Source organism: Oryzias melastigma, linkage group LG17, assembly GCF_002922805.2.
Source record: "Oryzias melastigma strain HK-1 linkage group LG17, ASM292280v2, whole genome shotgun sequence".
In the NCBI taxonomy this organism is placed as follows: Eukaryota; Metazoa; Chordata; class Actinopteri; order Beloniformes; family Adrianichthyidae; genus Oryzias; species Oryzias melastigma.
The window spans coordinates 8,308,830-8,333,297 of NC_050528.1; the positions used below are offsets into that span (position 1 = coordinate 8,308,830).

The 24,468-nt window shown below is 35.7% G+C and overlaps 1 long non-coding RNA gene across 4 annotated transcripts in view; it reads right to left on the reverse strand.

Annotated features, from left to right (window-relative positions):
• The window catches only part of LOC112147266, a 48,829-nt gene that overhangs the window by 22,152 nt on the left and 2,209 nt on the right, over nucleotides 1-24,468 (reverse strand). For all 4 annotated transcript variants that reach the window (XR_004949481.1, XR_004949482.1, XR_004949480.1 and 1 more), the window contains exon 2: nucleotides 132-204. This is a non-coding gene — a long non-coding RNA (uncharacterized LOC112147266). The remainder of the gene's footprint in view (nucleotides 1-131; nucleotides 205-24,468) is intronic.

Below are 24,468 nucleotides of genomic sequence, written 5' to 3' on the forward strand. Positions count from 1 at the left end.
AGCAGAAAAACAAGACTCGTGCAAGCGTACATAAACAGTGTCACGATAAAACAACCTAACAAGGGGACACCAGTGAGTTTTCAGCACATCTCTGATAATGTTTCCCAGAAGAAAGTGGATCCTTTACTCACTTTGCGCCATGGCAACAAATCGGTTTGATTCCTGGTCGCCTTGTCTCTTGTTACTCTGGAGGGTTTTGAGTTTCTGCATAGAAAAAGTTTTCAAAGTCAGGACATTACAGAAGCAAATGTCAACTAATGGGAATAAACATATGACTGATGTGTCTTAACAACCTCTTTCTGCACATGTGTTATGAAGGACGATGACAGAGAAACACCTCGCACATATTCAGACTGTGCAAACAAGACTATTAACAACATGACACGAACGTGGCAATTAACAAAGCCCAGCTGTGAAACGCTGACAGGAAACAAACCTCCCTTGAAGTTCCACTACAACTGTATTTTTTTCTATTGTAAAATCCTTCACAGTGATCTTTTAATTATGATTTAGCAGTTTTTAGCCAAAATCAAAAAAGTCTGTGTCGTTTTTTTTAGGACATATTTTCTGCAGAAAGGCAGGAGTTCCGTAGAAATTTGCCTCTAAAATGTGGGCGGGGCTGTTAGCACAGAAGTTAGCCTCCACTAATTTCCCAACATTCTTTTGTTTACATTCTCTCCCACTTAGCTTATAGCACCAAACAACCCCGTGCTAACATTAGCCTAATATTTTAGCTTTTTGTATGCTCATTTCACTTTTGCTCACCTCAACTTAGTTTGTACATGAATAAATAAAGTAAAGTAATAATAATAATGATATTGGCATAGGAAATGTTAGCTTAGTAAACAATTGATCTAAAATGTGTGCGGGACTGTTGTTGTAAGCCTCCGCTAATTTCTCAGCTTTCCTTTGTTTACACTCTTTCCCACTTAGCCTATAGCGTCTCATAAACTTATGCTAGCATTAGCGTAGTAAATGCCGGCTCAGTAGAAATTTGCTTCTGAATTGTAGCAAAATCTTTTGTTGGCACAGAAGTTAGCTTCCACTAATGTCACAGTATTCCTTTGTATACACTTTCTCCTGCTTAACTTATAGAACCTCACAACCCAATGCTAACTTTAGCGTAGCAGCTGTTAGCTTTACCAGACATTAGTATAGCAAATGTTAGTTCAGTATAAATTTGCCTCTGAATTGTGGGTGGGACTGTTGGCACAGAAGTTGGCATCTACTAATTTCCCAGCATTCCTTTTTTTGCACTCCTACTTAGCTTATAGCATCTAACAAATGGAAGCTCAGTAGAAAGTTGCCTCTGAATTGCGGTTGGGTCTACTGGTACAGAAGTTAGCCTCTGCTAATTTACTACCATTCCTTTGTTGACATTCTCTCCCGCTCAGCTTATAGCATCTCACAACCCCACGCTAACAGAAGCATAGCAAATGCTAGCTCAAATGCTAGCACAAATTTACTTCTAAACCCACACTAACATTGGCAAAGTAAATGTTAGCTCAGAACAAATTTGCCTCTGAACTGTAGGCAGGACTGTTGCCACAGAAGATAGCTTCCACTAATTTCCCAGCATTCCTTTGTTTACATTCTTTCCCGCTTAGCTTACAGCATCTCACAACCCAACGCTAACATTAGCGTAGAAAAAAAAAAAAAAAAAAAGAGCAATATTGGAGCTAACCAGTCGTTCTGTTTTTAACCAGGTGGCATCACAGACAGAGAAAATGAAGACGCTAATGGATCTATTTGTCTGCAATAGGATGCATAAGAAAGGAGACTTTGGCCCACCCATGGCAGTCAATGTGTCATAAACCTGAGCTTTTTAAAACTGCAGGTTTTTGTTGATTGCCGGGCCAACAAGGTTTGAATAAAGAAACACTCAGACATAGTTTTTAATCTGATTTTTTTTATATATGTCCTCCATTATGAGAAAACGCTACAAGAACATGTTAGAAACACTAAAAAATGTTCATTTGAGTGGGTCTTTAAAACTGTAATTGTACTTCTGTGGACTCACTAAGAATCAGGAATGAATTGATTTTTTTTACTCAGAGGAAATCATTGCATCAATAAAGTAATGAAATGATATCAGTTTTTAGGGAAAAAAAGGTTTGTTTTGGTGGAAAATCCTCTTTCAGCTCTTGCACCAATCAATTGAAATGGAGACAAACATAATAAAGCATGATCCACTCCAAACAAATCTTAAAAGAGACGTTTTTATTAAAAGTTGCTACAAACTAATCATTGAATTTATTTACTATCACACACTCAAAGCTGCTCAGAAGACAGACTTAGAACACTGTGTAATATCGCTGAGGGTTTTCCGTTTGCCAGAGTAATCCTGAATATTTTTCTCATTATTGCAGTGATGGTTCTGAAGGCAGTCGCGGTATAAAGAGTCACTTTGATGGAAAAGCGTGGCTAAGTTTGAGAAAAACAAGAAGGCTGTCAAAGTTTGTGCTGCATCATCGGCGCTTATGCTAATGATTTTAAGTGACAGGCTCAGTGATAAGCATGTGCTACTTAGTGGCTATGGATTGAATTATATCAGAAAAGATGGCACATGAACAAAGGCACTTAATTACCCATGCAGAGCCAGTACGGTGCTGAAAACAATTTGTGCTTCAGAGATTTTGTCACCTTCTGCCTTTTTTTTATGTGAGCATTTCATCGTCTTAACCGTCTGAAAGGACGTTTTTGTTTTTTCATCCGTGCCGAATCGAAGCTACACTTTTACCCTCTTCAATCAGATCACTATACACACGGACTCTCATTTGTTGTGACATTTTCTCTTGTACTATGCAGGGACTGGAAAGTGTTGCCATAATGCATTGCCATGTGGGAAAAGTCAGGATGCCAGAGGCTTTAAGCCAAAGTCAGCATTGTGTCCGCCCTTCACATGCTCCCACATCGCACACATCAAGAACCCTACGGTACACTTTCTGCCACTGATTTTCATTGCAAATGACTGTTCTGTCAGTGTTTCCAGGCTAAGAACACTGCTCACATAAAAGGGAGTTTGCATCACTTGGATTTACGAGAAGAACGCTGTGATCTATACTCTCCTCTTTCCCTCACTGTTTATTGCCCAAGAAGCAGTTTTAAGCCCATAAATTTACGTCTATGTACAATAGCTTGCAACTACAGTGCATGAAAAGATGGTTTTTCTCCTATAGGCGCTGGCCTTTGGCTTGTTCAATAATGGGATATGCTCCACAGCGCTGCTTCTTCCATTGAATTCCCCCTCTGTAGATCAGGTAGACATCACGTGAGACGCTCAGAATTTAACTGGGAGGTTGCGGTTGGTGTAACAGAGACAATCATTCCTGATTTCATGCATATTATCCCATTATTCATTCAAAAAATATAACATCACTTCTGCTCAGTCTGAAGGGAGGGTGACGGCAGCTAGAGGCTGGAAATTAACAAAAAAAAGGCTTCGGGGATGGGAGCACCGCAAAAGAGGCCTGACAGCTGAAGTTGTCGTGCTTTTCTGGAGGATGTGGCAGTGTCAAATAGAATTATTGTGCTTTTTTATCACAACATACTGACAGTGTAGAGAATTCCTCTAGCTATTCTCTTCTAAATAGATATCCCCTGCATATTTAGTTGATGGGGTAATGTGCAAACAATGTTAATATCTTAAAACATGAAGGGAAAAAAAAGGAAACTTAAAGGCTGAGTGGGGCTTCATGCTTCACTTAAGATTTATTTTTTTTAAGATATGCCTTTTTAAAGCTTTACATGTATAGCTTACCCTAGGGATGTCAAACTCAATTAAACAAGGGGCCAAAATCTAAAACATGCCTTAGGTCGCGGGCCGAACAGGATAAACGTTTATTGAACACACTAAAACTACATTTTAAAAACTCTAAAACCATAATATTTCAACATAATTATGAACTAGATATATAGCATTACCTACGCTAATGTTAGTGTGAATGCTGTAAGCTGAATTTGGTCGCTGAAGATACTGATGCTGATAGCTGAAGATGCTTAAATTGGTAGGTAAAAATGCTGAAGCTAATAGCTGAAAACGCTGAAGCTAATAACCAGCTAAAATATTAGCTAAATGCCAAATTAGCCTAAAAAACTAAAAAACAGAAACATTTAGGTTAGCCAAAATAGCTAGCATTTGGCTAAAAAATAGCTAAACTTCAAAGTAGCATGTAGCTGTAATATTAGCTAAATACCAAATTAGCCTAAAAAGCTAAAAACGTACATTAGCCAAAACAGCTAGCATGTAGCTGAAAATAGCTAAACTTTAAAATAGCCTAAAAAAACTGAAAAAAGCCTAAATTAGCCAAAACATCTAGCATGTAGCTTAAATATTAGCTAAATTTCAAATTAGCCTAAAAAAACAAAAAAAAACATAGGTTAGCCAAAACAGCTAGCATGTACTGTAAAATAGCTGAATTTTGAAATAACCTAAAAATCTAGAAAAAAAGCTTAATTTAGTCAAAACAGCTAGCATGTAACTGGAAAATAGCTAAACTTTAAAATAGCCAAAAAACTGAAAAAAGTCTAAATTACCCAAGAAAGCTAGCATGTAGCTGAAATATTAGCTAAATTTTAAATTAGCCTAAAAAACAAAAAAAAAAACATACTAGCCAAAACAGCTAGCATGTACTGTAAAATGGCTGAATTTTGAAATAACCTAAAAATCTAGAAAAAAAAGCCTAATTTAGTCAAAACATCTAGCATGTAACTGAAATATTAGCATAAACTTCAAAATAGCATAAAATAATCGTACTAAATTCCAAAATATTCCAAAAAGCTAGCAGAAGGCTTTAAAACTTTAAAACCGTAACTTTTTAACATAATTATGAATTATAAAAAGGCAGGAATATTATTCCATAATAAATCAACTTAAACCTTATTTTACATTTTGACAAAATTATACAAGTAAAAAATAACCAAAAGATAACATCGGGCCATTAATAACAATAAAATATAATCATCTTGGGGGCCGGATAGAATTACTTTATATTACTTGACTTTGACACGTGTGGGTTACCCCTTCTTTGATATTTTACTAAATATCCCTCAAAATGTCTTTTTTATCCTAAAAAAGCACTTTTTCCTGACAGATATGTTGTATTTTTGATGTGTGTGTACTTTGTCATGGGTAGAATTAGGCCAGTACTAGCCATGTGTGCGACCCTACCATGTGTGTTTCCTTAAGTTGCAGGACCATGTGACAGATGGCCCGGCGAGCCTCTTATGTGTCACACCAAGTGTTCTCTGGGGTGAAAACCTGTCATATCTACTTAGACCAGGCAACAAGTCCACTGTGCCCACTCCCCCTACCTTTCTTTGAACACAACATGCTTTCTCTTTTTTTTTAACAAAAAAAGAAAAACCAGACTATTTTAACAGTTTCACCACTTCTGATTCACAGTGCAACCTCCTCCGTTTCTCAGCAGCGTGTAGCCATAGGCAGCAAACCCCACTGCGTGCACAAATATCCATTGCAAAGCCAGATAGCAAAAAAACACAGGACATAATACACTGTAAAGCTCATTGAGACACAATTTAAAATTGTGTCAAAACAAAAAAAAAAAAAAAGGAAGAACATTTTGTTTTGGTTTTGCAGTAACCTTCATAAATGAAACATTTTAAACTGCATGATTAAAAAAAAAAATATCCCAAATTCACCATTGTGCATGCATGAATGCTGTTCAGTAAACACACAAAAATACATCTAAAAAAAGAATAATTAAGTGACTTTGTAGGAAGCAAAATGTATTTGTAACAGGAAGAAAAACGGACTGGATCATAAACAAAAGGCTGGTGGGGAGTTCGTGCTTTGTCAGTGCATCCACCATTAAGACTGTTACAAAGACTGTAAAGCTGGGGGGCTCATGCAGGATTCAATAGGAGCTGAGGCAATTGCGTTTGGTAGCACACTGGCGCCATCCTGTGACTGCATTTAGCAGCTGCAACGATTAAAAAAAAAAAAAAAAAAAACAGACATTTTCATGGTGGAACAATAAATATTGACAGATGGAATGTGTCAATATATCTTGACATAAAACTACCCGACCCTTCTGGATGCTCTGAAAGCAACACCATCCCCTATTGCAACCTGAGGCTTCGGAGCCACACTTCTTCCCCTCCATAGTGGCTCTCTGGCTAAAGAAAAATAAAAGTAATTTAATTTTTTGTTTTTGCTAACTTAGCACTGATTTAATTTATTTGATTAAAAAATCTGATATTTTCCGATTGCTGTGTTTATTTGATGTACATTTTGTCTTAAGCTGCATAACAATGATTAGTAGCTATAGATTTGTGTATTCCTTATATACTTTTTCTACTGGATCATTAACCAATCATGTTTCATGTTTATGCTGCAGTTAGCAGTAGTAAGTAGAAGAAAGGATGACAGACCACCAAAGTAATCCTAAAGTATAACAAGAGAAAATGTCATTTTTTTTCTCTCGTGTTGTTTTGAAATACATTTGCTTCACTTGAATCTTCCTGTTTGGGTAAGGAAGTCTTTTATTTTGAAAGAAAGTCATATGAGTTTCTGTCAAAAGCACAAAACAACTTTACACTTTGGGAAATTCCAGTTTATCTAAATATTTATGTATTTATTCACGTTCAAAAATCAATATCATACATATTTATTCATCATATTTTCCTGAAAGGGTAAAAAAAAAAAAAAAAAAATTTCGACTCTTATTTGGTTTTGATCAGTACCAAACAGGCCCAAATGGCTCTTTAACTGGCAAAGGTTGCAGACCCCTGACCTATTGCATTCATTTAAAATAATGTGTTAATTTTCAGTATGTTTGTACCAAACTGTTATGTGGAAAATAAAATGATAAAAGAAACCCTGCACAAATATCATTAAACTTTTATTCCCATTTTTTATGGATTTTTTCTTTCTATACCACATGCGTGTTAAATATTTAGGTTATTTTTCAGCTTTTTTCAGTAAGTCAAAGATTGATTATAAAAGTGTAAATAAGTAAAATAGTGACACTTTGGTGCAATTACAGAAAGATCTACCTCACTTAAAGGTACGGTAGGTCATTAAATGACTCTACATGCTATCATCAATTAGACCTTCACTTTGAGCCAATCGCCTTTCTTTTTATCCAATCACAATCACATTTTTTGCCTTTAAATTGCCTCTCTCCATGCTAAAAGCTTTAAAAAGTTCTGGCCTCTAACAACTTACATTGGCTGTGAGTAAACTACAGTTAAAGTATTTAATCTGGCCCGCCAAACTGGAATAAATATTGATAATTTTCCCTGTAATGATGATATCTAGCACTACAAATACTATGACATTTGTTTAAGTGCAGAAAGTCATTCTGCATTCATGTGTTGTTGGAAGATTTTGCTGTATTTCCTGATGTTTGTATGTGTTTTTCAAGACAGATTTACATTTTTAAATTCATTCCAACGAAGCATTTCTCTAGGTTTACATTTAGCTGACATTTTTCCCTGATGGATATGAACCCAGTACCAGCTTAGTGGCCTTGTGACTGAAAGGTTGTGGATTCAAATTCAAATCCAGTCACACCAAAGACTCTAAAAATGGGACCCAGTGTCTGCCTTCTTGACACTCCAAAAGGGGTTGGATTGGGGGGTTAAACAACCAAATGATTTCCAACCGCAGCTGTGTCTGCAGCTCACCGCTCCCCTAGGGGATGGCTCTAATGTGGAGAACAAATTTCACACATCTAGGTGCGTGACAACTAGTAAGATTTTAACCCATTGGTGCATCTGTCAGTAAAATAAGAACAAAAGTTACAGTTTTGAAATAACTGAAAGTATTCTGTTTAAATGTATATATATACATTTACAATCAAATTTAAAATATGTTTTTGCCCACATTTCATGTTATTTCTTTCTCTTATGGGGTTGTAACAAGCGATTGTTAAAACACTCCACGCATCTGCTGCTGGTCCAGCCCTTCTGTCAAATTTTGGAGCCTTTTGTGGGCCAAAAGTAAAAAAAATTACCCAACCATGGTTAAGGGTCTGGGGTTTATTCATCTATGGTCGGAGCTCATCCCAAGCACTCAAAACATCATCAACCAAGAGCCTGACTACCAAAGACTATGAACTTATTTCATACATATTTTTCAGTAAAACAAATAAATCATTCATTCCTAGTATCTCCTTTTTTTGAAATGTTATTCATATAAACAAGAAAAAAATAATTAATTGGGCAGGCAGTTTTATTTAGTTTAAAACAATATTTTTAAAGTCAAACTTAGGCTTAATTTTTGTATCTGTTTGCTAACAGAAAGTATTAATTAATGCATTTTAAGTACTTAGAACTAAACTGATTTATACATATATTTACATAAAAACCCTTTGCATGTTTGCTCATCAACAACAACAAAAAAAAGCTTTTCAAAAAGACTTGACGTTTATTTTTTGTTCATTTCCAAACTTAAGTGGAGTCACTCAAGAGTGACGGCAGCCTTTATGACTCGCAAAAAGATAATTCACACAAAACGTTGTGGATTAACCGAAAACAAATTGCGTTCAGAATGGCCACATGTTCAGCCTCTGACAATCCTCTTACAGCAAACCTGAGAAAAACAGAAAAAAATGACAAGTGCAGACTAGAAAAACCCAACTTCAAATGCTGGATGCATTTAAATATGATGCAAAGGCGACAAAAACATTTGTTTTTGTTGTATTTTCGATAAGCCCATTGCCCTGGGAAAGCTGTAAACAAACAAGAGGGAGAATATGTAATTATCTATTTAAATTAAACCATCAATTAAAAGAAAAAAAATTACATTGGAAATTCTCTGCTTTGTATTATAAAACAATATTTGTGTCCTGCAGCCATAACAATTGATCAGAAAGCTTTTTTTTTAAATAAATAACTAAATATATGGCATTACCTGTGATAAGTGCGAATGCTGTAAGCTGAATCTGGAAGCCCAAGATGCCAGAGCAGTTAGCTGAAAAACGCTAAAGCTGAAAGCTTGTTGAAATATTAGATAAATGCCAAATTAGCCAAAGTACTGGAAACATGCCTGAATTAGCCATGGACAGCTAGCATGTTGCTAAAACGTTAGCTTAACTAAAAATTAGCCAAAAAAATAAAAACTGGAAACACGTTTTTACTAGCCAAAAACAGCTAGCAAAATGCAAACATTTTAGCTAAACTACAAATTGGGCAAAAAACTGGAAACATGTCTCAATTAGCCCCCCCAAAAAAACTAGCAAAATGCTAAAATGTTAGCTAAACTACAAAGTAGCCAAAAGAAAAACTGGAAACATGTCTAAATTAACCAAAAACAGCTAGCATGTTGCTAAAATATTCATCTAACTCCAAATTAGCCACAAAAAACTAAAAACGTGTCTAAATTAGCCAAAAAAGCTAGCAAATGCAAACAATATTAGCTTAACCCCAAATTAGCCCCCCCAAAACTGAAAACATGTCTAAACTAGCAATTCCCTAAAATGTTATTTCTGAAACATTCTTCAACTTCAAATGCTAAAATGTGAGCCTAACTCCAAATTATCCACATAAAAAACTGGATAACGTGTCAAAATTAGCCACAAAAAAGCTAGCAAAATGTTAAAAATATTAGCTTAACTCCAAATTAGCCAAAAAAAAAAACTGGAAACATGTCTTAATTAACCAGAAACAGCTAGCATGTTGCTAAAATGTTAGTCTAACTCTAAATAAGCCACAAAACTGAAAACGTGTCTAAATTAGCCAAAAAAAAAGCTAGCAAATGCAAACAACATTAGCTTAACCCCAAATTAGCCCCCAAAAAAACTGGAAACACGTCTAAATTAGCTAAAGACAGCTAGCAAAATGCTAAAATGTTAGCTTAACTCCAAATTAGCCCCCCAAAAACTGGAAACGTGTCTAAATTAGCCAAAAAAAAGCTAGCAAATGCAAACAACATTAGCTTAACTCCAAATTAGCCCCCCAAAAACTGGAAACATGTCTAAATTAGCCAAAAACAGCTAGCAAAATGCTAAAATGTTAGCTAAACTACAAATTAGCCCAAAACTAGAAACATGTCTAAATTACCCAATAACAGCCAGCAAAATGCTAAAAATGTTAGCTTATCCCCAAATTAGCAAAAAATCTGGAAACATGTCTAAATTAGCCAAAAACAGATAGCATGTTGTCAAAGTAAAAGCTAAATGCCAAAAAAAAAAACAGTAGTTGCTTAACATTTTAAAGTTGGAATGGTGTCTCTATCTGAAAGTACATGTAGAGCTCACAAGTTTCAAAATGCAAAAAGCCTTTGAAGGATTTGAGCAATTCCTCATTCGTTTCCTATAGGGCATATTTTGCTCTATATTTAAAAATCTATAAAGTTTATAAATACCAAAAGTACAAGCAGTAATGTCCTGAACGAGTTGTGAATGCTATAAAGCAGTCACACGATAAAAATAGTGTTGTTCTGTGTTTAACTGTCTTTTGGTTATTTTCCATGTTTTTTCCACCATTGGCCACTGTCACCCACTGCCCTCCAATTATTAGTGCTTCCCTCTTTGACCACCAGGGGGCCCCATTCTCTCTTGATGAGCTGACATATGAAAGACATGTTTCCTAGTTTAACTTATATAGAGACCCGTATTTATCCTTCACATTCTGCATTATTTATTTACTGTAAAGATGCTTTGGTTTATTGTGAGTAGATTTTTATTCTGTATCTCAGGATTTCACACATTACTCACAGGTTTGTCCAAGAATTAAGAGCTGATCCCATTCATGCCAAGAGCACGCAGGCAGGGATCAATGAGCAGAGAGTCAAACTCGATGCTGGTGATAATGATCCAGCCATCATGCTGTTCAGTTTAGAAGCTGTCGGCGAAGATCCGGGATAATTGCTGAGTGTTACACCGATATGAGCAATCGAAGTTGCAACAGGGTGATTTCTATTGAGACATCTGCTGCTTCTCTGAGACGTCGATGATAAAAACAGAACGACACGACAACATAAAAAAATTATATGTTTGAGCTTGTGTACTCTGCATTTTTTAACCTTAAATACCCCAAGTTCCATCTAGTTAAACTGGGTTCAGATGATTGAAAAGCACAGAATATTGTTGCCCCATTCAGTAGGAATGGGGACAAAAGACTCAGCAGCAGTCGTCCAGGTCTGTTGGCTTAGGATACTTCTATGTGAAACAGGCTGCTGCACATTGGATTCAGTGCGGCGACTGCAGTGGATCATGATAGAAAGAGCCTGTGATTGTCCCAGCATGTCATACTCCAGGGCATCCACCACCCACTCATTTTAACTGCACTACACCTTGTCTCTCAATCTGACAGTTTCCACAGCGGCCTGACCCTCTTATGTGCTGAGACTTAACAGCCACCGGCCCTCTGTTCAGAGTGAAGGGAGACGTTCGCCGTGAAGAGAGATTAGGCACTAAGAGCTGGTTTAACTCTCTCACTCCCAGTTTGTTCCTTTTAAAACACTTAAATCAACCAAAGGTTACTTTTTTCACCAACTGTCACGTCTACAGTGGAGGAAATAAGTATTTTATCCCTTGCTGGTTTTGTAAGTTTGTATAACTAAAATGAAATCGACAGTATCATCCTGATGATATTTGAACCGTGGGAAATAGAAAAGTCAAGAAATTGACTTTAAGAATATACTATAATTATATATTTATTTACATTTTATTGAGGAAAATATTTGAACCTTCCTACCAGAAAGACCTATTACTTTGAGGGAGAACCCTTAGATGTTTCTTGTAGTTGATGAACAGGTTTCTGCACATATTGGGAGGATCTTTCCAAATTACTTCTCAATCATTAAGACTTTGTGGCTGTTTCTTGGCCCGACATCCTACTGCACAAGTGTCAAACTCAATCGCACAAGGGGCCAAAATCCAGAACACACCTTAAGTCGCGGGCAGAACAGGACAAACATTTATTGAACACTCTAAAACTTAATTTTTAAAACTTTAAACATGTAACTTTTTAACATAAGTATGAGCTCAATATATAGCATTACCTGTGATAATTCTAGTGGAAATACTGTAAGCTGAGTTTGGCCACTGAAGATGCTAGTGCTGATAGCTGAAGATAATGAAATTGATAGCAAAAAACCCTGAAGATTCTAGCCAGCTAAAATATTAACTAAATGCCAAATTAGCCTAAAAAATAAACAAAAAAATTTAGGTTAGCCAAAACAGCTAGCATGTAGCTGAAATATTAACTAAACTTCAAAATAGCCTAAAAAAATGGAAAAAGCCTAAATTAACCAAAAACAGTTAGCATTTGGCTGAAATATTAGCTAAACTCCAAAAGAGCCTAAAAAAATCTTAGTAAATGCAAAAATAGTCCAAAAAGCTAGCAAAATGCAATTTTTTAAAAACTTTAAAACCGTAACTTTTTAACATAATTATGAATAATAAACAGGCAGGAATATTATTCCAGAATAAATCAACTTAAACCTTAAATAAATTTCAATATTTTACTCTTCATAGAAATATATCTGGTCAAAATTATACAATAAAAATAAGTGCAAGATAACATCGGGCCGTAAATAATAAAAAAGAATAGAATGATCTGGAGGGCCGGATATAATTACCCAGGGGGCCAGATCCGGCCCCTGGGCCTTGACTTTGACACGTGTCCTACTGTGTTGTTTTAGGTGATTTCCCATTCGGAGCCCCAAACCTACAGATGGATTGATGGTCATGTTCTTGTAATTTGGCTCAATTGAACAAACAGTTGTCCCCTGATGGCTTTGTAGTCCATTCTAGTCTTGTGCAAGTCTACAATCTTCCCCCTTAAAGGGCCTATACCATAAAAAACAACTTTTGAGCTTTTAAGTGTATTATAATGTTAATTCCTCACTATAAAGAACCAAAAAGCGGTATTTTGATCCGTTTACGCATTTTTGAGTAATCTTCTAAAAACCTGCGCTCTCAACAGCAGCCCCACATACCCATGAAAACGTGCGGGTTCTCACGATCTGACGTAACATCGTGAGACAGCCCCCTCCACAAAGAGTCTGCTCTGCTCAAGTCTAACAAGTCAACACACAATTTCTCCACACAGTTATCAGCAAAAGAGATTTCATTTTAGATGAACAATACCGTATTTCTTTCAATTGTGTCTTGTCTACAATAAATTACGGCTCAAACAAGTTTTGCTACTTTAGACGCGGCTCTTTTAAGATCTCTAGGATGACGTCATGAAGTGGGCGGCACCCACATGCAGTGGCAGGCGGAGCTTCAGAAAAAACTCGAAAGAATAATTAATATTTCATAAATAATTTATTTAGTGTTCTGAAGGTAATATATGAGTATAAATATGGATATAGTTTACTCTGAAAGGATTAAAAAAAACATAGTATGGCCCCTATAAAATTCACTGAAAGCTCTTGTTCGTGTTGGAGAGTTTGGAGTCTGACTGATGGACTGATTCGGTGGACTGGTGTCTTTTCTACAGGTGATTAGTTCAAACAGGTGTCTTCAGTGTAGGTGACAGGTTAATTAGGAGACTTTTACTGGTCTGTGTGAACCAGAACTCTTAACGCATTAAAGAGGATAAACAGGACTCTCTGTCGCATTTATGTGGATCCGGCATAAAACAACAGAAGACGATCTCTTAAAATGGTTAGGGGATATACTGGTAAAACTTATTTCCCTCAATGAAATGCAAACACATTTATATAAATTCTTTAAAGTCGATTTCTTATTTTCTTTGTGAAATGAATCTACCAAAAGGATGAAAGACTTTCAGTTTCTATACACAAATATAAACAAAACACTCGTGTCCAAAATATTCAGGCAAACTTTTGAAATTTTTGTGAGATGGACGCATCATCTACGGCTTGGCGGCCATTTTTAGAAAAGTGTGAAATTTGGCGATTTTCACATTTTTGCACAAAAAAGGAAAAGCAACACTTTTGTTCGTGCGATTTTCATGAAACTTCACACACATGCCGCCAGTTTAAGTCTACAACCACCATGGAAGTTTCATTGACTATTGTCCTTGGGAAGAAAAAAAGAGACCTTTAGTTCCAGCTACAAATGAAAACATGTACTAGGGGTTTTTAATGATCGTCTTGTAACTCCGTTCAACAGTGGGAATTTACTGTGGAAAAAATGTTGGAATTAGAAGTTGTAAATTTTGAAAGGCGTGCACGTGCATAGTGTGCAACTATTACAATCCTGGCTAGTCTGCACATTTTTTTATCAGAATGTTGTAAAAAGGGTACGCATGAATTATCTGACTCAAGCTGAACAAAACAATATAACATACGATATGACAATGTTAAAATTATGGGTGGAGTGAACAAAAAAGTGTTGCGAAAAAAATCTGACTCAAAAAATTAAATTTGGGAAAAACAATTTTGGAGTTCATTAACGAAACCAATATACATGTGTCGGGGATATCCAAAGGACGTTTTTAAATTATTATGGGATGGTCACACTATCTACACCTTGGCAGCCATTTTGGTTAGCGATGTTAGCAAAAACACTCTGTTGCTAAGTAAATCCAAAAGTTTACTTTTGCTGATTCTCCTAAAACTTACATATATCCATTTGGTATTTTCAGGCGACCAAAACATAAAATGGTTGCCGTGGAGACAAAATCAACAGAAAAGCCACTTTATTGAAAATAGTGGTTTTTCCATCCATTTGCCACACATACATCTCAAACTAGCCTTACAGAAAGAGAAGGGGAGGAGTCAGGGGTGTGTATTGGCTGCTTAGCAAGTTAGATTGGGCGGCGGTGGCGCATAGAAGTGGGCGTAAGGGCAGGTAGCACCGCCGGTCACGACTATAATTCATTTAAAATTCAGCATATGGTTGCTCCTGCTTTTTCAAGTCCTCCATAAACAATAAATTGATTGATTTTAACTGATATGATCCAAAAATTTAAATTTTTCATATTCTGATTCAACATTTCAGCTGTTTTGCAATTTTCTGATTTAATCCTTAGAAACTGGTGACTGTGCACAGTATCTATTTTCTTTGCTGGTATCAAAGACAGAAGGAGATGCAAATAAAACCTCTCAACAAAGCATAGTTGCTGTGAAAACAAGATATTTATGGTCTTTGCTTTCTGGTTGATGGATTACAAACTGAGAGCAGAGCCGTGGAACATTTTTGCAGAGACACGATCTTGATCAAATGTTTGTCACTGGAGACGTGACCTCTTGAGAGGCGCTCTGTGTGTTATTCCCTCCTGCTATAAAAGAGGTCAGAGACATAATGAAAATGTGGGGAGTTGAAAGTTCAGCTGCCGTTTTGCAATTTTCCAACCGAGTGATCGTGATTAAAAAAAAAAAAAAGCGTGAGAAGAGGGTGGTTAAGTTTTAGCCGTTTAAGTTTTTGCATCACCGTCTGAATTTATTTCTCCAACTTTTTCTCCCAATTTTTCTAGGATCCACTGGAAAAAGAGGAGTGGAAAATTCTTATCAGAACCTCTTTGAAGTGAAGAGAATTAAGTGAGACAGAAAGTGGAACAAATAGAGGGGGGAGAAAATAGGGTCATAAAAATTAAATCCTAAGCAGATGAAGACCAGCAAGTTTTTTGTCACGGCTTAAAACATGAGGTTGTTGCAGTGTGAAAGTACTCCTTTAAATAAAAAAAAAATGCAAAAAGAAAAAATAAAACGCTTTCGAAACATTTTTTAGAAACGCTTCAAAGACTGTAGAGCACATTGTGTTTTAGACTCAAATGTGGCTCTGAATGTAGGTAGACCCCCCAAAGATGTCCATGGCTGCATTTTTCAACATGAATTTGCATTTTAGTGCCCTGTAAAGTAAAGTAGACTAAAGCGCTCCAGTGCAATGATGCATGCAACTATGAAGGAGAACAATAATGGTTCTGCTGTTGGAACTCAATTCATTCTTAAAGGGAAAGTCCACCTACATTGTTCATTATTCATATATATTTGCAAATCAATCATTAATCAACTTTATGAATCTTTGACAATCAGCTATGACTTATAATTACCCCTCTAGGCTTAATACAGTATTTTAATTAAATGTAACTGATTAACTAATCTGTCATTTTTGAGCAAATATGAGGAAACAAATGATTAACCAGCCCATAATTTCTAATCTGTTTTTGTAAGCCTCCATTTTTGTATATAAAAACGCATTTACTCCTCATGTATTCATTAAAAAACAATATGAAACAGCTAGAATTACCTGCTTTACCTTCCTGTCTCTCGTGCATTTGAGTTATTTAAAAAGTCAATTCCAACGCCTGTAACCAGTCGAAATGCTAAACTGTTGCATTGCTTCTTTATGTTTTCTTTGTCATCAGGTCAAATTATCCTACAAATACCATCATATTATCAGAGATGACCCATATTACCATGTTTGCCGTGATGCTGTTGGTCAGCTTAGACCAAGTAGAAAATCTGAATATGCTGTGGCTGAATGGGAGTAATGAAGCTTGCATGGAATGTTCCCTCTCCCCACTGCAGCAAACAGTAGGACCTTTTCAGGCTGTTTTCATCGGGCAGAGCAGCAATTTCAATGTCCTCTAATGCCCCCCCCTTGTCAAAAACAGATAAATTAAAGGGCAGAAGTAAAGCAGAGATGTAAGCTCTAATAAAGCCAAAATGATTGGTTTAACTCTGCTTTTGTAGCAGTTATCCTGAAAAAAAATTTGACAACATCAAATATTTCGTTCAAATTAAACGCAAAGGACTTTATTATTAGTGTAAGAAGGACTTTTAACATGGGAGAGAATTGCAATTACTCACATATGCCTCCAGTGGCTGTTTAAGGAACTGCAACCTTTGTTACTTTCAGAACTGAACTTGAAAAATATTCATTTATTCAGGGGCGGACGTACCATTAGGCAAAGGTGGGCAATTATGGGGCCCTCAACACCTTGGGGCCCAAATGTCTGAATAATTTCTACGACCATTATTATCTAAGTGTGTCACAAAAAATCCAAATCACTAAAATGGTATAAGACTGCTTATGTAAAAAGGTTTCATCCTCCCCCAGCCCTTCTGAAGAAATGGAACATTCCAGCAATTGCAAGCCAGCAAACTAGGACAAAATCATAAAACTGTGAGAAAAGGGGGAACATTTCTCGAGAATTAAATCACAAAATTATGAGGAAAAAAAATGTTATTTCATTCATTTACAACAATATTTTGAAAAAATTTCCAAGTAAAATTACAACTTTTTAAGTCCCAAATGTATGATTTTGTTCTTGTGAAATGCTTGCTTTTTTCATGATTTTATTACTTTATTCTCAAATATTTTTAAATATATTTTTTTCATGCCTCGTTTCCACTGAGCAGTCCGGTCTTTTGAATATTTAGTACATTATAAAATGGACCCATTAACAGTTCCGAACCATACCTCTTGATTTGAGGAATATTCCACACAGTGATGACTAAACATATTTAATATTATACACAGCAAAACTATATCCCTTGGAAATAAGTTAAAAGTGTTTACTCTGCTGGCAAAATTATTTTAAAAATGAAGAAAATCTCCACTTGAGGTAAGAAAAAAAATGGCCTTACCAAGAATTCCTATTTTGAGGGGAAAAAAAATCACTTTATTGATAAGGTCACTTTATTTCAAGAAAATAAGATATTTTTTCTTGATTTTTTTTTTTTTAATTTATATTAGCTTTTGCTCTGTTGCACTACTTAAAAACCAAAGTAAACAGCTTTACCCCAATAACATTTGTTTGGGGAGCAAACAATATGTTGTTTTTGAAAAACTCCCATTTTTGTAAATTATGTGTACATTTTAAATTTTGAATTGACCTGGAATGAAGCATGTTCAAGCATAAAATAAGTGGCAAAATTCTTAGTTTACTGACCTTCCTAATTAAGTGTGATGACGATGTGAATATGTCGGCTGATAGTAGGGGTCAAGGATCAAATTGTCTTTCAAAACTGATTTTTTTCTTCTGCTCATTTATTTCATTAAAAATAATCATAATAATCAGATAATCAAAAGCTCCATCCTCCAAAAAAGGATCTCTAATTCGTCTCCCCTGAAGGCCCCAAAGGTTATATAACATTGTTGGGGTTCTCTTTGCTGTGGCATCTCTGAGGCCGAGATCGCTAAAGACAAAGGTTGTGTTTAACGAAGCGTGACTGTGAGATCTGCTAGTAAAACATTGAAGGTGGCAAAGGTTCCTAAAAGGTTCATGCAGAATGAGAGCTATTTTGCTTTTTAGTTTCATCCTCCGTGATGCCATAATTCTCAGTTAAGAACCAAACTGAGTTTAACACTATGAACTGAAAGTGAGTCGTTTTATCACCACTGCATCCCAGTACCAAACACGTGTTGTGCTAAATTTAAGAATGTTTTATTATTTATTCATTTATTACATTAAAAAAGGTGAATTATAACTAGGGCTGAGTATTGATTATAATGTCTAGAAACGATTCGATTTATTTCACAAGAGCCTGCATTCCTGCTTAGATTCGATATTTTCGATTCTTCAATTCAATTCAATTTTGAGTTTACACATTTAGAGTCATTTGTATAGAAATACATTAATAGTATACTACGATTTGAATATATTTATATTAAACTGATACAGTTCACATGCTGTAAAATGTATTAGTGAAATAATGAGGTTGTTAATATCATACAGTGTTACATAGATTCTCTGATGCAGAATCTCTAACAAAAATGTTCAGATCATTAACATTGTAAACATTGTTCTGCTTCTCCTGGAGGGGGTTCCAGTTTGGCCACTAGGGGTTGATTGTGCTATAGCATTACACCTTATCACAGAAGAAGTAGGAGGAAAATTGATGTTTTAGACCACAAATGGTTACTTTAAAAATATTTCCTTAAAAGAGTTTGGAAAACATGCCTGTGAGTTTATAAAGATGTTCATTTAGTGAAAAATGTATGTACGAGCGTTAGCATTAGCTGTCCTATGGGAAATTTCATTAAACGTTAGCATCAGGCTTGCAGACTTTAGTTTTATGAGATAAAATCAATTTATATTTTTTAATTCATCGATTATTGATCTATTAAGCTTAAATCGATTCAAATCGATCAATTGTATTAACCCAGCCCTAATTATAACGCCTGGTTCACAACAGACGCGGAAACACTGTGAAGATACAAAAATATGATCTCATTCATCAATTGAGGTATTTTATAGTGAAAGTTTGGCTAAATTCTGAAAATTGACCATATTTTTTCTTGTGTCTTGGTGTAACTTCCCGCCAGCATCACTCACAGGTCATACAAAAATAATTGCTGCAAAGCTTGAGCTTGAGTCGGCCGCACGTTACATCTGGTATGAACTACACCATAGGTTCACAAGGGCGAAGCATAAGAAAAGTTACTTACAAATGACCAAACTTTCATTTTTTTGTTGTTGCTTTTTTTGTACATTTACTTTTTTAGATAGATACATGTAGCAGATTAAAGACATAGAAGACAAAAAGGATATTACACCCTTAAACAAAAAAAAAAATACATCAAATGTGAATGCAACCACAAGGGGGCACATTTAAGTGATTTTGTGTGCCTGTTTCCAGTAAATGCAGGTAAATGCTTTTAACTTAAAACTACAGTCAAATCCATCTTTCAAATCAAGCAAAGACCCTTCATATCAAATTACAGTGATCACCACCAGTGCTGTTTGGCGTAAAGACAGCGAGGAAAAGCTGGAAGTATTAGAGATGAAGAGGTTGAGGTTCTCTTTGGAAGTGAGTAGGACAGATGGATCAGGAAGGAGAGAGAGGCCAGACTGAGATGGTTCGTACAAGTCCAGAGGAGAGGTAGTGGATATATTGGTTGAAGTCTAGAGCTGCCAGGCAAGAGGTCTATGGGGAGACCAAAGAGGAGGTTTATGGATGCAGTTAAGGTAGCTGGTGTTAGAGGATGCAGAAGACAGGGTTAGATGGAGGAAGCTGATTGGCTGTGGCGACCTCTGAAGGGAAAGATTGAGATGAAAAGAAAGAAGGATTAGCTTAAAAGTAGGACTGTAAGGACAAGAAGAACTGTAAAAGTTGAGGTAGTAAAAGCCAATATGACTTGTCGGACACAAAGGAGGGAGAGGTGGCTCTGTACAGGTGATGATCAGGAAGACATTGAAGAGGATGAAGATAGGAAAAGAAAAGGAAAGATGATCCCCAAAGAGAGAAGCCATATGAACATTTCCCAAAAGTAGTTACAAAAGAGCACTATTATTTTAAATTAGACTTTATCAAGCTTTCCTTGATAATCTAGAGGGCAGCTTCCTAATCAAACACAACACACACTGTGTCAACAAACATTAACTGCAAATGAAATGTATGCAAATCCAAAGAATTAAGGCAAGATTTTAATGAGTATAAGAAAGGACTCCTCTGATGTCTGTGGTGCCTGAAGGAACCCGGGAAAAAAGATCTAGGAAAAGAATTCCTCTGGAAACCGAGAAACAGTTTTAGACTTTTTCTGCTGCCCATCAATATTTAAGTGTGTTTAGAAAAGAGATTTACATTTCAGTCTAAAATGAGCCTGGTGGCCATGTTTACTATTGTAAATAGAACTGCATTCATGCATAATTATCATGCAAGGCACATTTTCTGATTGTCTTCTTTCACTTTTAAGACTTATAGTTAATTTTGGCATTTTGGGAGGATTATAATCTACTTTGGCATTTTGCAAATATTTAGCAATATGCTAGCTAATTTAGCCACTATTCAATTTTTCTGTTAAGTTGTAATGAAACATTATGCCACTTGTTTAACTAATTTGACATTAGTGCTGCCACAAACAATGATTTTAATAGTTGACTAATAACCATCATTCTTTAAGATTAATCGACTAATCAGGTCATGCGCAAACTGTATGTAAGGCTCGCATCTTAACCATCATTAGCTTTAAACTAAGTAAAAACCAGATGTATAGTATTACCTGGTATAATGCTAGTGTGAATGCTGTAAGCTGAATTTGGCCACTGAAGATGCTAATGCTGATAGCTAAAAAAAAAAACAAAATAAGCCAAAATGGCTAGCATGCAGCTGAAATATTAGTTAAACTTCAAAATAGCATAAACAAACAAAAAAGCCTAAGTTAGCAAAAAAACAGCTAGTATGTAACTGAAATATTAGCTAAATTCCAAAATATCCCTAATAATGCCAAAATAGACTAAAAACCTAGCATAATGCCATTATAACTTTCAACTTTACTATACTCCGACTCCATATGATATAAAGTAACAACTAATAAATTAGTCGTCAACTATTTTAATAGTCAATTTGCCATCAATCAGTCGACTAATCATGTTCACCCTATCTGACATCTGAGGTTTTTAAAGCTCAATTGGTTTTTGGTTAATGTTTTAACAATAGGTTAGCTGTTTTTAACTAAATTGGCATTTTCCTAGGTTTTTCGAGCTAATTAGGCTTTTAGCTAACATATCAGCAATATGTTAGCTATCTTGGCTAATTTGGCATCTATCAAGGTTTTTCAAGCTAATTTGGAGTTAAGCTAATATATTAGCAACATGCAACCTTTGTTGAGTAATTTGACTTCTACTGGGGTTGTTTGAGTTACTTTGGAGATTAGCTGATGCTTTAGCAATATGATAGCTTTTTGTTTTAGCTAAATTGGCATCTACCAAAGTTTTCCAGCTAATTTTGCTTTCATGTAACATACCAGAAATATTCTAGCTCTTTTGGCTAATTTTGTATTTACTGATGTTTTTAGAGGTACTCTCGAATTTAGCTGATATTTTAGTAATGTGCTAGCTTTTTTAGCTAAATTGGTGTCAACCAAGGTTTTTATGCTAATTTGGCTTTAAGCTAACATGCCATTTGCTAGCTGTGTTGGATAATTTAGCATCTACTGATGTTTTTGAGGTACTTTAGAGTTAAGCTAATGTTTAAGCAACATGCTAGCTTTTTGTTTGGCTGAATTGGCATCTACCAAGGTTTTTCAAGCTAATTTGGAGTTAAGCTAATATATAGTGATGTGACGTTCTGTATCGAGGCTCCGAGGCGTGTGTCGAGCAGTGTAGGAGGAGCTTCCGTGAAGCATGTATCGAGGCTTGCTTCATCTAGGGGAGGAGCTAAGAACAATGACGTCTGAAGCTTCGCTGCCCGGCTGTACCACGTGACTTATTCATGAAGTGGTTCAGGTAGAGCCGCGAGTCTCGACAGCGGCATGAATCCTTCAGGCTCCATACAGAGAGACAAAAGATTTAGGGGAAACTGTTGTTAAAATAATAAGAAGAAAAACATTGTTTCATAAACAATAATCACTCATCATATCTCAGTGCTACAAAAGTGCGATCATTATCCACAGTGGTCCTTAATTCATTGCTGGAGTTACATTCTTAAAAAAAATGGATGGGCAATATCTGTGAAAGATTCCTCTTTATATTAATTTAGAATACCGGTGATTATAGACGTCTTATGGGTGTAAACCCCCACTTTAATTTTGTGATGAGACGTTCTGTATTGAAGCTTCACGGCAGGTGCCGCCGCAGAGGAGGGAGGAGGAGTTTCTCGGTACGCAGAGGCTCCCCGCAGTTTTGACGCCGCCATGAATCCTGCAGGCTCCATTCATAATGCGGCTGTTTGATGGAGAGTTACGATTGGTGAGTTTAGAGATAGTTCGGACTGAGGTAGAGATAGTTTGGAGAAAGTCTGGAAATTTAGAGGAATAATAATAAAATGACTAATTAAACAAATATTCTGTCCCTTCAAACACTGATCTGATTTGAATGTTAATAGGATCATTGTCCAAAGTCTTCATCCTGTGACATTGCTTTTTCATGTATATATGTTTAAGGAAAAACATGTTTATTTACATTTTTTTAATTGAAGCACCTGTTTCACACTTTAGAAGAGACCCCCCCCCATTTACTGGTTTAGCACCAGCACACATTAAATCCACCTATACTTTTACCTCACTTTAATTTATCATTTTTATAATTTTATAGTTTTTCTTTGAGGTTTTGAAAAAATAATCTTGTTTAGATTTATTTTTATCAATTCATAAACAAATACACACAGTGAAAGTTTACAGCAATGGACATGTTTTGTGAACTACTTTATTTCACTAACATGTTTGTACATGGGTTTTTCTTTTTCAAAATGCCACAGATCAAATTTTGCTGTTATTTTTTGTGTCCACTAGATGTCCTACTAGAGCAAATGAAGCTCATGAAGCATTGCTCTTTAGTGAACCAATTTAGACAAAAGCTTCGGTGCTTCAAGAAAGCTTCATTTGAACATCACTACTAATATATTAGCAACATCCAACCTTTGTTGACTAATTTCGCTTCTACAGGGGTTGTTTGAATTACATTGGACTTTGGCTGATGTTTTAGCAATATGCTAGCTTTTGTTTTGGGTTTTTTTAGCTAAATTGGCATCTACCAAAGTTTTCAAGCTAATTCTGCTCTCATCTAACATACCAGAAATATTCTAGCTGTTTTGGCTAATTTTGCATCTATTGATATTTTTAGAGGTACTCTAGAATTTAGCTGATATTTTAGTAATGTGCTAGCTTTTTTTAGCTAAATTGGTGTCAACCAAGGTTTTTATGCTAATTTGGCTTTAAGCTAAAATGCCATTTGCTAGCTGTGTTGGATAATTTAGCATCTACTGATGTTTTTTGTGGTACTTCAGAGTTAAGCTAATGTTTAAGCAACATGCTAGCTGTTTGGGCTAGATTGGCATCTACAAAGGTTTTTCAAGCTAATTTGGCTTTTAGATTACATATCAGCAATAAGCTAGCTGTTGTGGCTAATTTAACATCTGACGTTTTTTAAGGACATTTGGACTTTTGCTAGTATTTAACCAATATGCTAGATGTTTTTAGCAAAATTAGCATCTACCAAGGGTTTTCAATCTAATCTCACCTTTAGTTAATATTTTATCAATTTCCTTGCTGTTTCGGTTAATTTGGCATTTACTGAGGTTTTCTCAGCTTACTTCTGCAGCTTTACACTTATAGCTTGAAAAAAATTCAAATAAGCATAGGAATTTGAATCACCCTTTTTGCACATTTTCAATATGATTTTTTTATTTTTTATAAAGGGCCTTCTTGTAATTCTTAACTGGACATTAAAGAAGATGCTCACTCTGGTGGTAGGAATGGTGGGTGTCAACACTGTCTCATCTTACTCTAGAGTAATATGTCTTTGCATCTAAAGTTAGATGTCAAAACATCAAAATGATTTTCCCACCTTTAAGTTAAGGGATCACACGCAGCATCATGTTACTGTTAATTTGTAGCATGTAACTATATGCCTTCATGACCTATATGTTTTCACTTTTGCAACAGACTGAACACACCTGATCCAGGTAGTCTTCAGCTGTGCAGCTAGAAAACAAGGTGTGCATGTCGAGAACCAGAATACGGGCAGCCCTGTGTACTCTTTTGCCTTTTCCACTTTTTGATTTATTTTTTCTTCTGTGTTGCACCCACATAGGTGTAAACAAAAAAAGGTGTTAATAAATCTGCCGAACTCTAAATGCAGGTGTGTCTCTTATTTGTTGCAACGATGCTATTTGCAGTGACAAGCTTCCCCTTTCCC